Source organism: Podarcis erhardii (genome assembly GCF_964252035.2).
Source record: "Podarcis erhardii genome assembly, chromosome: 4".
Classification (NCBI taxonomy): domain Eukaryota; kingdom Metazoa; phylum Chordata; class Lepidosauria; order Squamata; family Lacertidae; genus Podarcis; species Podarcis erhardii.
Window position 1 is genome coordinate 18,416,695 of NC_138508.1, and position 13,120 is coordinate 18,429,814.

General features: G+C 45.9%; 1 protein-coding gene across 7 annotated transcripts in view; it reads left to right on the forward strand.

The window, feature by feature from the left end:
- AMOTL1 (angiomotin like 1) overlaps positions 1-13,120 on the forward strand; it is a 78,906-nt gene that overhangs the window by 25,216 nt on the left and 40,570 nt on the right. Inside the window, exon 1 of one of the 7 annotated variants that reach the window (XM_081860175.1) lies at positions 183-297. The exons of the other annotated variants lie outside the window; for them this stretch is intronic. The gene's annotated coding sequence lies outside the window, so the exon portion shown is untranslated. Of the gene's footprint in view, positions 1-182; positions 298-13,120 lie in introns of those variants that run through there. 7 annotated transcript variants of the gene reach the window in all.

Below are 13,120 nucleotides of genomic sequence, written 5' to 3' on the forward strand. Positions count from 1 at the left end.
AAAAAGCTCCGCTGACATTCCTGGCATTCCGGCGCGAGGAAAGAGGGGCTGTTTGGAGTATTTGGTGCGTGTTTGTTTGCTGCTTTTTCAGAGCGCTTGCAAACGGCGCTTTGCAAGGACGCAGCCTGTCATTTGCGCGCTAGGGGAGGGGGGAAGAGACACCCCTCCTCTCCCCATTGCTTCTCTCCTCTCCTCCCCTTCCTTCTATTTTCTTTTTCCTGGGCTGGGCTGGAAGTGGGAAGCTGAGCCGCGCTCGCTTCGCGGGGTCTCTTGCGGGGAAACTTCGGAGCCAAAGAGGTAATGACGGAACTGTGCGCGGTGCGGGAGAGAGAGAGAGAGAGAGAGAGGAAAAGCCCGGGGCAGCCAGCGCGTCATCCTCAGCAGGGATGATGGAGAGGGGAAAGTGCGGAGTTGCCTGCCAATTTTAGGACTCCCCCCCCCCTCCACTCCCTAGGCATGGATGATCATAGCCATCTGGAAAGCCAAAGGGGCTAGTTGTACTCTGGAAAACTTTTTGGACATATGGTAGGAAAGCTTTTCGTTCAGCTTATTTTTAAGTTGTTGACCCGCCAAGAGGGCCGGGGGAAAAGTCCTAATTTCTGTAAAGTTGAATCCGGGCTGCTCCATAGTTCAGCTGACTGCATTGAAAAAAGTAGAGCACGGAGAGAGAGAGCGAGCATGAGCAGAGCAGAGGAGCTGTCTCTAATTTAAAAGTACATAGTAATTATTTGCATCCTGCTTGGGGAGCTTTTCGATCAAGTGCCTTGTAAATATCCTGCGTAAAATAAAGAGCTGATTTCGAGAAGTGTGATATTTTTCTGCAGCAGAGCAGTGCTGCGGGAACATGCCAGGAGGAAAATAGCAAGGAGGAAGGACATATAGTGCATTGAGAGTGTTCTTGAAAAAGCAGGGCACAGCGTGCCAGGCTGTTTTTCATTGCTTGACAGGAGGTTGCTGTAGCATTGGGAGGCTGCTTTAGCTTTCCCCCTCGGTTACAGCATGTATCAATGTGTGGTTTCCAAAATAGGTCTGTCATATGGTGGGGTTTTGCTCTGCCCTTAGGGAGATGAACCATGATTGCCAGGTTTAGCGCTCTTTTGAGGCTCAAGAAAAGCTGGTGGCTTGTCAGATTGGAGGGTTGGGGGAATCCAAGGTCAGGTGGTTGCCACCTTTTGTTTCTCTGGAGAGGCTCTTGGCCCCCCAAAGAGGTTTCCAACAAGCAGGCATCCGTCCACACTGCAGAAGCATTTTCCATGTTGGGATTTGCTTGGGCACCCTATCATGTTGTCTGTCTGTTAAAAAGATTTGGCAACCCTTTCCAAGGGACGCAGTTATAAATGTATGACTGTGTGGCGTGCCTGGTTTCTGAAATGAACCAGGCCGGGGACCCACAAGCCTGAAAAGAACCTGTGAAGAACATGGCTTCTGAATGAGGCCAAGGCCCATCTAGTCCACTTCCTGTCTTCGCAGTGTCCAACTAGATGTCTGTGGGAAGCCTGCAAAGGAGGACCTGAGTCTTGCACCATCTTTTCTAGAAGCTCTTCTTTGCGATTGTGGATGGGATGGAGGCTCAGTTATGAGAAAAATCTAGAGGCGCCTTTGATTCAGTGGGAAAGATCTATCCCTCGCATGCAGACCTTCCTAGACTTGCCGATCAGAAGGTCGGCGGTTCGAATCCCCACGACGGGGTGAGCTCCCGTTGCTCGGTCCCTGCTCCTGCCAACCTAGCACTTCGAAAGCACGTCAAAGTGCAAGTAGATAAATAGGTACCACTCCGGCGGGAAGATAAACGGTGTTTCAGTGCGCTGCTCTGGTTCACCAGAAGAGGCTTAGTCATGCTGGCCACATGACCCGGAAGCTGTACGCTGGCTCCCTTGGCCAATAAAGCGAGATGAGCGCCGCAACCCCAGAGTCGGCCACGACTGGACCTAATGGTCAGGGGTTCCTTTACCTTTAGTTTAAAAAGGAGCTCAGTTGGCAGACCTGGGAAATACCTGGGGATGGGAGGGGGTATTGCAGGATCCATAGCTCTGTGGCAGAGCACTTGCTTGGCTTGCAGAAGATCCCAGGTCTGATCCTGCGCATCTCAACTTATAAAACAATCACGTACAAGTCGGTGGTGCGAAAGACCCTCTACCTGAAACCATACAGAGGTCCTGCTGGGCAGAGTAGAGAAAAATTACTAGCCTAGATGGATCAATAGTCTGATCTAACACTAAGCCCCCTCATAGGTCTGAGACACATGCATTCACATCGCACTGCAAATGCTGCTGTGTGTGCAACAGCTAAGGAGTCTCGACTACAAAATTGGTTTCGGTGGAACTTTGGCACCTAAAATCCTAAAACACCTGTGACCCAAATTCTCTGCAAGCATGTCATCTTCCTTGCTGGCCTACTCCTGGCCTTAAGATGAATAGATGACTCCCTCTTGGTAATTCCTGTGCGGGATGAAGTGTGTGGTGTCAGTGGCGTAGCGTGGGGGGTGCAGGGGGGGCCGGCCGCACCGGGCGCAACATCTGGGGGTTAGGGTTAGGGGGCGCAAATCCATGGGTTAGGGGGTGCAAATTACTTGCCTTGCCCCGGGTGCTGACAACCCACGCTACGCCACTGTGTGGTGTTGAGGGTTCAGGAGAAAGCCTTTTGTATCGAGGTGGACCCGGCCTCAACCCTAATATAATTTTAGGCGATCAGTTAAGTGCACTTTTTTGGGCGGCTGGGTGGAGGAGGAGAGACCTAACTGGATAAATAAATTGATTTGTTGTTGCTGCTATTAGCAAATGGTTGTTGATTTGTTATGTATTTGAGGGTTGTGTTATTTTGTGGATGTTACGCTTAGTTTTTATCTTGTCTAGTTTTGTTGTAAACTGCCCTATGGCTCATATAAGCACTCCAAATAAATATTCTGATGCCCCAATACTGGCAAGAAGTTTAAAAAGATAAACTTCTTTCTGAGCCTGTACAATTCCGGCAAGGAAGCAACTCTGCCTGTAGGGTGGTATGTGATTCTACCAGTTCCGTTCACTTGTTTGTTTTTAGTGTATGAAGAGAGCAGGAAATATTTCCAATACCGCATAGTTTTCAGTCAATAAACATTGCTACAAAAACGAAACATGTCTTTTGTGTAGACCCTGGACTGGTCTCAAAATGGTATCATAATCTTCTCCATATTGCTGAAATGCAAGGGGTGTGTGTGTGTGTGTGAGAGAGAGAGAGAGAGAGAGAGAGAGAGAGAGAGATTTGGTTAATTTCCAAAACATATTGACAGCTGAGATAAAAAGCCCAGCTCTTGGACAAGGTTTGTACATTGTACCATCCACGACACTGTGCTCCTCAAACCACTGATTCTGTAGAAAAGCCCGTTGGTAGACCAATTTGGTATAGTGGCTAGATCAGTTTCCTCCAACCTCATGCCCTGCAGATTAAGTCAGTCTCCTGCTCCCATCAGCCCCTGACACCATGGCTCATGGTGAGGAATGCTGGGAGTTATGGTCCAACAACATCTGAAAGGCACCAGGTTGTGGGGGTGGGATTGGGACTTTGGCCTGGGTCCAAATATCTAGTTAGCAGCAAAGATTACTGGGTGGCTTTCCTTGGCCAGTCACTATCACTCAGCTTAATCTACATCACAGAGTTGCTGTAAGGAAGAGGACCTGTGTTCCCTGGAGGAAGTGGAGACTATAATCCAGCCTTTTATTTAACATCTTGCCTGATATACAATGGCTGTGACCAGGCTGGGATAGCAAAGTTGGTAAAGGTAAAGGGACCCCTGACTGTTAGGTCCAGTCGTGGCCGACTCTAAGGTTGTGGCGCTCATCTCGCTTTATTGCCCGAGGGAGCCGGCCTACAGCTTCCGGGTCATGTGGCCAGCATGACTAAGCCACTTCTGGAGAACCAGAGCAGCGCACGGAAACACCGTTTACCTTACTATTATTATCATGCAGTCAAAGTGCAAGTAGAGAAATAGGTACCACTCTGGAGGGACTTCCGGGTTGGCGCCATCACCGAATGGCGGACTCCCTCCGAGCTCCGGAGGGAGCCTGCTCGGCAGGGGCCGGGTTCTACCGCGTTGGCGTCGCGGGGACCCTCAAAAACCATGGGCGCTGAAACCCATGGGCATGGTGACTCGGCGGGCACCGTTTGCGCCCCCCCGACCCGCGAAGGAGCCTTTTTAAAGGCTACGGAGCGGGTGCCGGGGGTGTGTGTGGTGCTATGAGTCCTCCGCTTCCCCTACCGAGCGAAGCCGCATGCCATTTGGCGGAGAGCGCTGACTTCTTCCATTGAAAATTCGGATTAAAAAGAATAACCCGTGAGTAATTGGAAACTGGACTTAAAAAGGGGAAAAAAATTTAAATTTGGAGCGAGCGGGGGAGGTGCAAAAAGGAAGTCCGCCTCCCCCCTGTCGTAGAGGATTTAAAGCAAAGGATTTAACAACTAAGATCGAGTGTTACCTTATTTTGATAAAGTCACTAATTTCACGATGGAAAATTATAAGACTGGGCTGGAGGAGAAAAGTAGAACGTGAGCTAAAATGCAACCCCCCCCCCGGGAACCGGGAGCAATCCGCGAGAGCGCCGGGAGAGGAGAAACAGAGGCTTTGACAGCTGTCAAAGGAGCTGTCAAAGCTGAAGAATAAAAAGAGAACTTTGTTATGAGGACTTTGCCGGTTACATTTGTTACAAATTAGATATAAATTGTTTTAAACAAGGAATAACAAGTTACTTTGACTGTTGGGTGCGATCTGGAAGGAAACTGAGTTACTATAATCCCTCTAGAGGGGCTGTGGGACACTACAAGTATTGCTGGCATGGAATTTGAATTGGACTTTTTATCTCCTGGGAAACTGCAGAAATGGAACACTATTTTGTCTACAGAGGTCTCTACACTAAAGGAGACAATAGATTTATCTATTGAAGAATGGAAGGGACTTGACGTAAAGTTTTGTTCCTGAATAATAAAGCCTCTGTAGGGGATTTAGAAGCCTTTGGAATTGGAACATTTTTGCAGGAGAGCAGGAAAAGAAACTAGAGGAAAGTGAGGAGAGAGAATAATAAGAATAACATGAACAACAAGAATTGGACAAATCTGGAAGTGGGAACATTTGGGACATCCAGATTTGAAAGGTCTAAAGAAACAAAATTGGAGTTTTTACTCTTAAATACAGAGATCTGGATGGGAAAAATGGACCTTTTTGAGATAGAGCTTTTCCAAGATTGGACGCTTGAAACTAAAGATGATCAAAAAGACGGCAAAGACTATTAAAAAGACTGCAAAGTGGACTGGTGAAGGATTTCGGCCTAGATGTGGGATCTCCAGGATGACAACAGGCATTGATGTACATTGGGGAACGCAACCGGGAAAGGGGGGAGGGAAATTTAGAATCCAAAGGGTGTTAAATTATACTTTATTCTTTGTTCTATTTTTTTTTATTTTAATCTGTTCTGCATATTAAAGAGGGGAACTCGTGGAAGGGAGCGGGGTCGATTTTAGGGGATGGAAAAACATTCTTAACATTGGGTTAACTATAATAAGTTTAAAATTTGGGGTAAGAACTTGCTGAATCTATTTGAAGGAATTGGAATACAAGAGGGGGTGGGGTGGGGAAGTCCTGGCAAGATGCTAATTAAAATAAGGTTATAAAATGGATGTTTTATTTCTTTTCTTTTTTCTGTTATATTTGAAAATGTTCAATAAATATTATAAAAAAAAAAGAGAAATAGGTACCACTCTGGCAGGAAGGTAAACAGTGTTTCCGTGCGCTGCTCTGGTTCTCCAGAAGCGGCTTAGTCATGCTGGCCACATGACCCGGAAGCTGTCTGCGGACAAACGCCGGCTCCCTCAGCCTATAGAGCGAGATGAGTGCGCAACCCCAGAGTCGGTCACGACTGGACCTAATGGTCAGGGGTCCCTTTACCTTTACCTTTTTACCTCGGGTTACAGATGCTTCAGGTTACAGATGCTTCTGATTACAGACTCTACTAACCAAGAAATAGTACCTCGGATTAAGAACTGTGCTTCAGGATGAGACCAGAAATTGCACGGCGGCAGCAGGAGGCCCCATTAGCTAAAGTGGTACCTCAGGTTAAGAACAGCTTCAGGTTAAGAACGGACCTCCAGAACGAATTAAGTTCTTAACCCGAGGTACCACTGTAATAATAATAATTTATTATTTATACCCCTGCCCATTTGGCTGGGCTTCTCCTGCCACTCTTAATCTCAGGGTTATAGGTTCAAGCCCCATGTTGGGCAAAAGACTCCTGCATTGCAGGGGGTTGGGCAAAATAACCCTTGGGGTCCTTTCCAACTTGACAATTCTACGAATCCAGGATTGAATAGGTGCGTGCGTGCGCATGAGAGAGAGGCTGGGGACAGGGATCTGTTTTGTGAGCATACATCCTGGTTTGCTTGCACAAAACTTACACAGCGCCTAGTCTTTACTGAGTCCTTATTCTGATTTGTTTGTGGTGAGGTTACACAACAATGCTTGTTTATTCTGATTTCATCCTTTATGTTAATCATTGATTCCACACTTTTCAGTGCATTTCACAATCGCCACTGAAAATAAACCGGGCCTTGTTGCACCAGAGCGATAGAGCCCCTTAATTTGCTTCAGTTGTGTAAACTTAAATTTCTGGTGTGGAATTGAATCCCTCCCGCTCTGGAGTCAACTTGGGCGAGAGAGAAACTGAGACACAATAGCGGCAAAGAGCAGGGTCTTTATATCAGTAGCACCAAGGCTGTGGAACAAACTTCCTTCTGTAGGTTATAGCTCTCCCTCTCTATTGACTTTCCAGCAAGAGTTAAAACTAAAGTTTCCAGTCATTTGGCCTTCAGTACAGCTAGCTAGCTAGCTTGGTTGGTTGGTGCTGTTTCTGTTGTTCCCTGTCTACAGGTTTTGTTTCTTTTGTTTTTAGGCGTGGGGAGTAATTAGGATGTTTTCATACACCGAGTTTGTGTGAAGGTGGCTAACAGGTTATTCTGAATAAATAATAATACAATCAGATAGTAATGTTTGTCCTAACAACAGGGCATCTGGCTCTATGTGGTTTCTGTGGATTCAGTTAAGTTTATTTACTTAGGCAGTTTTGTTATTTCCAAATAAATAAAATTAAGAGGGGCAGGGGAGCGTACAGAAATTGTATATCGCAAACCAGGTCATTAATTAAAAATATATAGCACTGTGCTCAGTTTAAAAATGAAGTTTATAGTTTGTGCTGGCTATCTGTCATGAGATTCCTGCATCGCTGGGGTTGGTCTAGATCAGTGTTTCCCAACCTTTGGTCTCCAGCTGTTTTTGGACTACAACTCCCATCATCCCTAGCTAGCAAGACCAGTGGTCAGGGATGATGGGAATTGTAGTCCAAAAACAGCTGGAGACTAAAGGTTGGGAAACACTGGTCTAGATGACCCTCTGGTAACTTTTCAACTCTATGCTTCTACCATACTGGCATTTCTGCTTTTACACCTTTATTATCCCTCCAACTCAGACTGCTGTATGTACCCTAAATCTCTCCTGCATCTAGCCAACCCACCTCCAAATTCTGCAAAATTTTGTTCTTCAGCAAGCAGAACCATGTAAAAAAGGAAATATTTGTTCTTTCTCCCATTGATGATCTTGATATTCTTAGAGCAGAGTTTTAACCACTCTCCCAGCTCAAGATAATAATAAGAAGAAATAACGATACTTACAGTAATTACCGTTCTGTGTATAACACGCTACAGTTTAGGTTGCTTCTATGTGCTTTGTAATAGCGGGTACCAAATCCCTTTCAAAGAGTCAGATATGAATGGCTAGGACTGCTTTTTCTGAAAAAAACAAACTCCTGCAAGCGGGAATGGTGTGGTTTGCATAAGAAAAACCACACACTGGTGTTAACAATGGGCTGGCTAATTGCAGGAACAATTCTAAGTAAATGATCCTAAAAAGGTCTTTCCTTGGCAAACAGCCTGAAAAAAGAGAGAGAAAAGAGCAGGCAGACTCTGTGTTGACTGCTCTAAATGCCAAACATACAAGAGGGATTATCTTCCATTATTTACTTCCAGGGTTCTTTCTCGCTGGAAACTGCAACTGAGGTTAAAAGGATTCAGGCTGCAGCTCAGTACAGAGAAATCTAGTTTGGTGCAGATGAATGAGGCAGAGAGCATTTTAGCACACTTTGCACACTAAAGTGATATGGAAATGATTGGCAGTGGTGACTACAGTGATTATAGTATTCGTCCTTATTAATAAGCAGGGTGGGTTTATTTAAATGGGTGGGCTGGTTCCTGACTAACAGTGCAATCTAAGTTCTATTCAGTTCAGTGTGGGGTAATTATTTACTATATTTCTGGGCTGCCCGTCATCTGTCAGGATCATGCGGCAGTTAGCCATTGCCCTCATGTTGTTTTAACACGAATACTTCATATTTTTCGCTGTATTTCCTCTGTTGTTGGTATATTCAGAGGCATGCCCTCCCTGATCCTAAAAATAGGACATTATTATTGTTAGTATTACAGTGGTACCTCGGGTTAAGTATTTAATACGTTCTGTAGGTCTGTTCTTAACCTGAAACTGTTCTTAACCTGAGGTACCACTTTAGCTAATGGGGCCTCCCGCTGCTGCCACACGATTTCTGTTCTTATCCTGAAGCAAAGTTCTTAACCTGAAGCACTGTTTCTGGGTTAGCGGAGTCTGTAACCTGAAGCGTATGTAACCTGAAGCGTATGTAAACCGAGGTACCACTGTATTAGTATTAGTATTAGTATTAGCATTTCTATACGGGTTTTTTTTTATTTTTAAGGGGGAGATCTCAGTCATGCCCTAGAAGCATTTCCCTCCATTAATTTGTCTAATCCCCTTTCAAATCCATTTAAGCCGGTGGCCACTGTCCACTTCTGCTTTCTTCAGAAGATTAATTTGGTAGTTGTGATGTTGCACCAGACTATGCAGGGGTGTGTGCTCAAAAAGCCCATCTGAGCCAATGTGTGGGTGGATGAAATGAAATACTACAAAAGATTGCTTTTATACTTGTTTCTTGGAACGTGAGCCAGCTGTGTGTATGGTTTAAAAAGTGTAGATTCCGTGTTAGCGTTCTGTGTTTTATGCTACAATGGGTTTGTTTAAAAAGTAAAATTAGCTCCTGAAATGAACAAGGACACATTCAGAATAGTAATTTATAATCTTGTTTGTGTCATGCTACTCATAACTAGGTTACTCCTCTGTAATAAACAAAAACCAGCCCTTATTTTCTTATGGGGGACACAAGAGCCCTTATAGAGTCCTTTGTAGGTTCTCCACCGGTTGGAGAAAATAACAGAGGCCAACCAGAGAATATTGAGAAGCAAAGCAGCTAGTAAGCCTGATCTTTATTGATCTGTTGCAACAGGGTGCTCCCCTCACATGCAGGAAAGGAGGAGGACCCAGAACAAAGGTGTGCCCGCCCTTATATAGACATTTTAAATTGCCCGTCCTGGAGTCCAAGACCACCCCCAGAAACATCATACATACATCACAGATGTATGTATACATCATAGATACATCACAGTATCTGAAGAAGTGTGCATGCACACGAAAGCTCATACCTAGAACTAACTTAGTTGGTCTTTAAGGTGCTACTGGAAGGAATTTTTTTATTTTGTTTTATCACAGAAAGGGTTTACCTCAAGACCACCCCCAGATACATCATACCTACATCACAGAAAGGGTGATCTACAACAGAAATCTGAGTGCGTTGTTTATCTCCTGTCTGGCAGATTACCTGTTAATGGTCCCTTGATTGGATTACTTGGGGAGCCTGGCCAGTCTTTTGTAATGATAAATACGTGGTTCCTGAGCCAGGTCACAGGCTCTCTCTATTCATACACAGACATACCCTTAAGACAGGATTTGTGAACAAAAAGACAATGGGAAGGCTTTTCCATTTTCCATCGACCTTGCAGAGAAATATTTGAGGTCAATTTGGGAGGGACAAAATGGTTTCAGGACTTTTTCTGTGGGGTTCCAGACATGTGGCCTATATATGCAGTTATGAACATTTGTTATATATATAAAAGACCTTAATTTTTTTTTCATTTCACCACATAGCTGTGTGATTTTGACACAGAAAAGTGTAGAATGAGCCCAAAATTCAGAGTGGGTTGGTTGTAGCTGACCTAGCTCTGCAGCCTTGGCCTAGCTCTGAGGCAGGTTTGGTTTAGGTGTGGACAAGGATTGGAAAGTCCAGGAACATGGGTATGGGGAGGGACTTGGGAGTCAGGCACCAGATCAAGCAGTTATGGAGCAAAGCGTCACGGGGCAGGCTCAGAGAGCCATGCAGAAGGCTCTGGGGTAGCAGCAGAGGGTTGGAGAGGCCAATAGCCGCTGTCAGGTCAAAGGCAAAGTGTACAGCCCAGGATCCACCATCTGAGGTAGCAGTCAGGAAGCAAGAGAAATAGGGGAGAGTCTTTGAACTCAAGACAAGTTGCTCAAGTTCGGCTTGTTGTGTCTTGATGCCTTTTAATGTCAGCTGACTCTCTTCAGGCTTGAATTGCAGCCTAGACAGCATCCATTTATCCCAGGCATCCCCAAACTCGGCCCTCCAGATATTTTGGGACTACAATTCCCATCATCCCTGACCACTGGTCTTGTTAGCTAGGGATGATGGGAGTTGTAGTCCCAACACATCTGGAGGGGTGGGTTTGGGGGTGCCTGGTTTATCCCAAACTAAGGCCTAGTCTGCCCAACTTCTTGCAGGTTTTGTTGGAGTGCTGGGGATCCTTCTCCACAGCCCTTTTAACGGCTCCAGTGTGGTAGATTACCCTCTCTCATCTCTTGGTCATTCTCTGGCATGACAAAGAGCCAGGAGACCAGAAATCGGCTTTCTGACCTGCCTCAGTGGATCGCTGAAAATCTACAGCAGTCAGTATTTCACATGTAAATTGTTGACAGTGTAAATTTTTGTGTGTGAAAAAGTGCAACATAAATGTCGACAGTTGCATAAATATTATATTCAGCATTCGCTTATGAATGTCTACAAAGCAAATCAGGATCGTCAGCATTCAGATACAGTCACCAAATTGCTTAATATGGATGATGAGTACCTTGCTGGTGTAAGATAATGTTTGCTGATATCTGTTGGGTGTATAAAATATTGTATTACGTTGGTGAGATATCCCTGAGCACTTGTTCCTTAGTGATATGTACAGTGGTACCTCGCAAGACGAATGCCTCGGAAGACGAAAAACTCGCAAAACGAAAGGGTTTTTCGTTTTTTGAGTTGCTTCGCAAGACGGATTTCCCTATGGGCTTGCTTCGCAAGACGAAAACGTCTTGCAAGTTTGTTTCCATTGTCTCGCAAGTTTGTTTCCTTTGTCTTGCAAGTTTGTTTCCTTTTTCTTAAAACCGTGCATTCACTTCGAGGAGCATAGCACGTGGTGTGGTAGCCTTTTTTGAGGTTTCTGAAGACTTTGGTGGTTTTTGAAGCTTTTCCAAAGTCCGTGCTTCGCAAGACGAAAAAATCGCAAGATGAAAAACCTCGCGGAACGAATTAATTTCGTCTTGCGAGGCACCACTGTATGTGGATTCTAACATGCAGTTTTAAAGTCTTTCCCCAACCCCATTGTTTTTCCTTTTATTGGAAAACACAGTCACAAATATATTGAATTCCAGGAATGTTTCAGCCTTACTGCCCTTGGGAAACAAGCCTTCTATATATCCCAGGCGGGATTCAGGCCTCATCATGGGACTGAAACTGCCTTGGTCACACTGGTTGATGATCTCCGGCGGGCTAAGGACAAAGGTGAGAGCTGTTTCCTAGTTCTGCTTGATCTCTCAGCGGCGTTTGATACCATCGACCATAACATCCTTCTGGACCGTCTAGAGGGGCTGGGAGCTGGGGGCGCTGTCATACAGTGGTTCTGCTCCTTCCTCCTGGGCCTTGTTCAGAAAGTGGTGTTGGGGGATGAGTGTTCAGACCCCTGGGCTCTCACTTGTGGGGTGCCTCAGGGTTCTGTCCTCTCCCCCATGCTTTTCAACATCTACATGCAGCCGCTGGGCAGATGATACCCAGCTCTACCTCTCTTTTAAATCAGAACCAGTGAAGGCGGTGAAGGTCCTGTGTGAGCGTCTGGAGGCGGTTGGAGGATGGATGGCAGCTAACAGATTGAGGTTGAATCCTGACAAGACGGAAGTACTGTTTTTGGGGGTCAGGAGGCGGGCGGTTGTGGAGAACTCCCTTGTCCTGAATGGGCTAACTGTGCCCCTGAAGGACCAGGTGTGCAGCCTGGGAGTCATTCTGGACTCGCAGCTGTCCATGGAGGCACAGGGCAATTCTGTGTTCAGGGCAGCTGTCTACCAACTCCACCTGGTACGCAGGCTGAGACCCTATCTGCCCACGGACCGCCTCGCCAGAGTAGTGCATGCTATGGTTATCTCCCACTTGGACTACTGCAATGCGCTCTACGTGGGGCTACCTTTGAAAGTGACCCGGAAACTACAACTAATCCAAAATGTGGCAGCTAGACTGGTGACTGGGAGTGGCCGCCGAGACCACATAACACTGGTCTTGAAAGACCTACATTGGCTGCCAGTACGTTTCCGAGCACAATTCAAAGTGTTGGTACTGACCTTTAAAGCCCTAAATGGCCTCGGTCCAGTATATCTGAAAGAGCGTCTCCACCCCCATCATTCTACCTGGACACTGAGGTCCAGCGCTGAGGGCCTTCTGGCAGTTCCCTCACTGCGAGAAGCCAAGTTACAGGGAACCAGGCAGAAGGCCTTCTCAGTAGTGGCGCCCGCCCTGTGGAACACCCTCCCACCAGATGTCAAAGAGAACAGCAAACTTTTAGAAGACATCTGAAGGCATCCCTGTTTAGGGAAGCTTTTAATGTTTGGTGTATTACTGTATTTTAATATTTGGTTGGAAGCCGCCCAGAGTGGCTGGGGAAGCCCAGCCAGATGGGCAGGGTATAAAGTATAAATTATAAATTATTATGATTATGATTATGGCTGGGACACATCTGGAGACTTAGCATACCTGGGGTGGACACATGGCAGGTTATTTAGGTGCAGTGGCTCACTAAATGGCTTGGACAATTAGTTGTCTGTATGTGTGCCTTTACATATAGTGGCTTGGGGTTAGCTAGCATAAGGAAGCTCATGGAAATA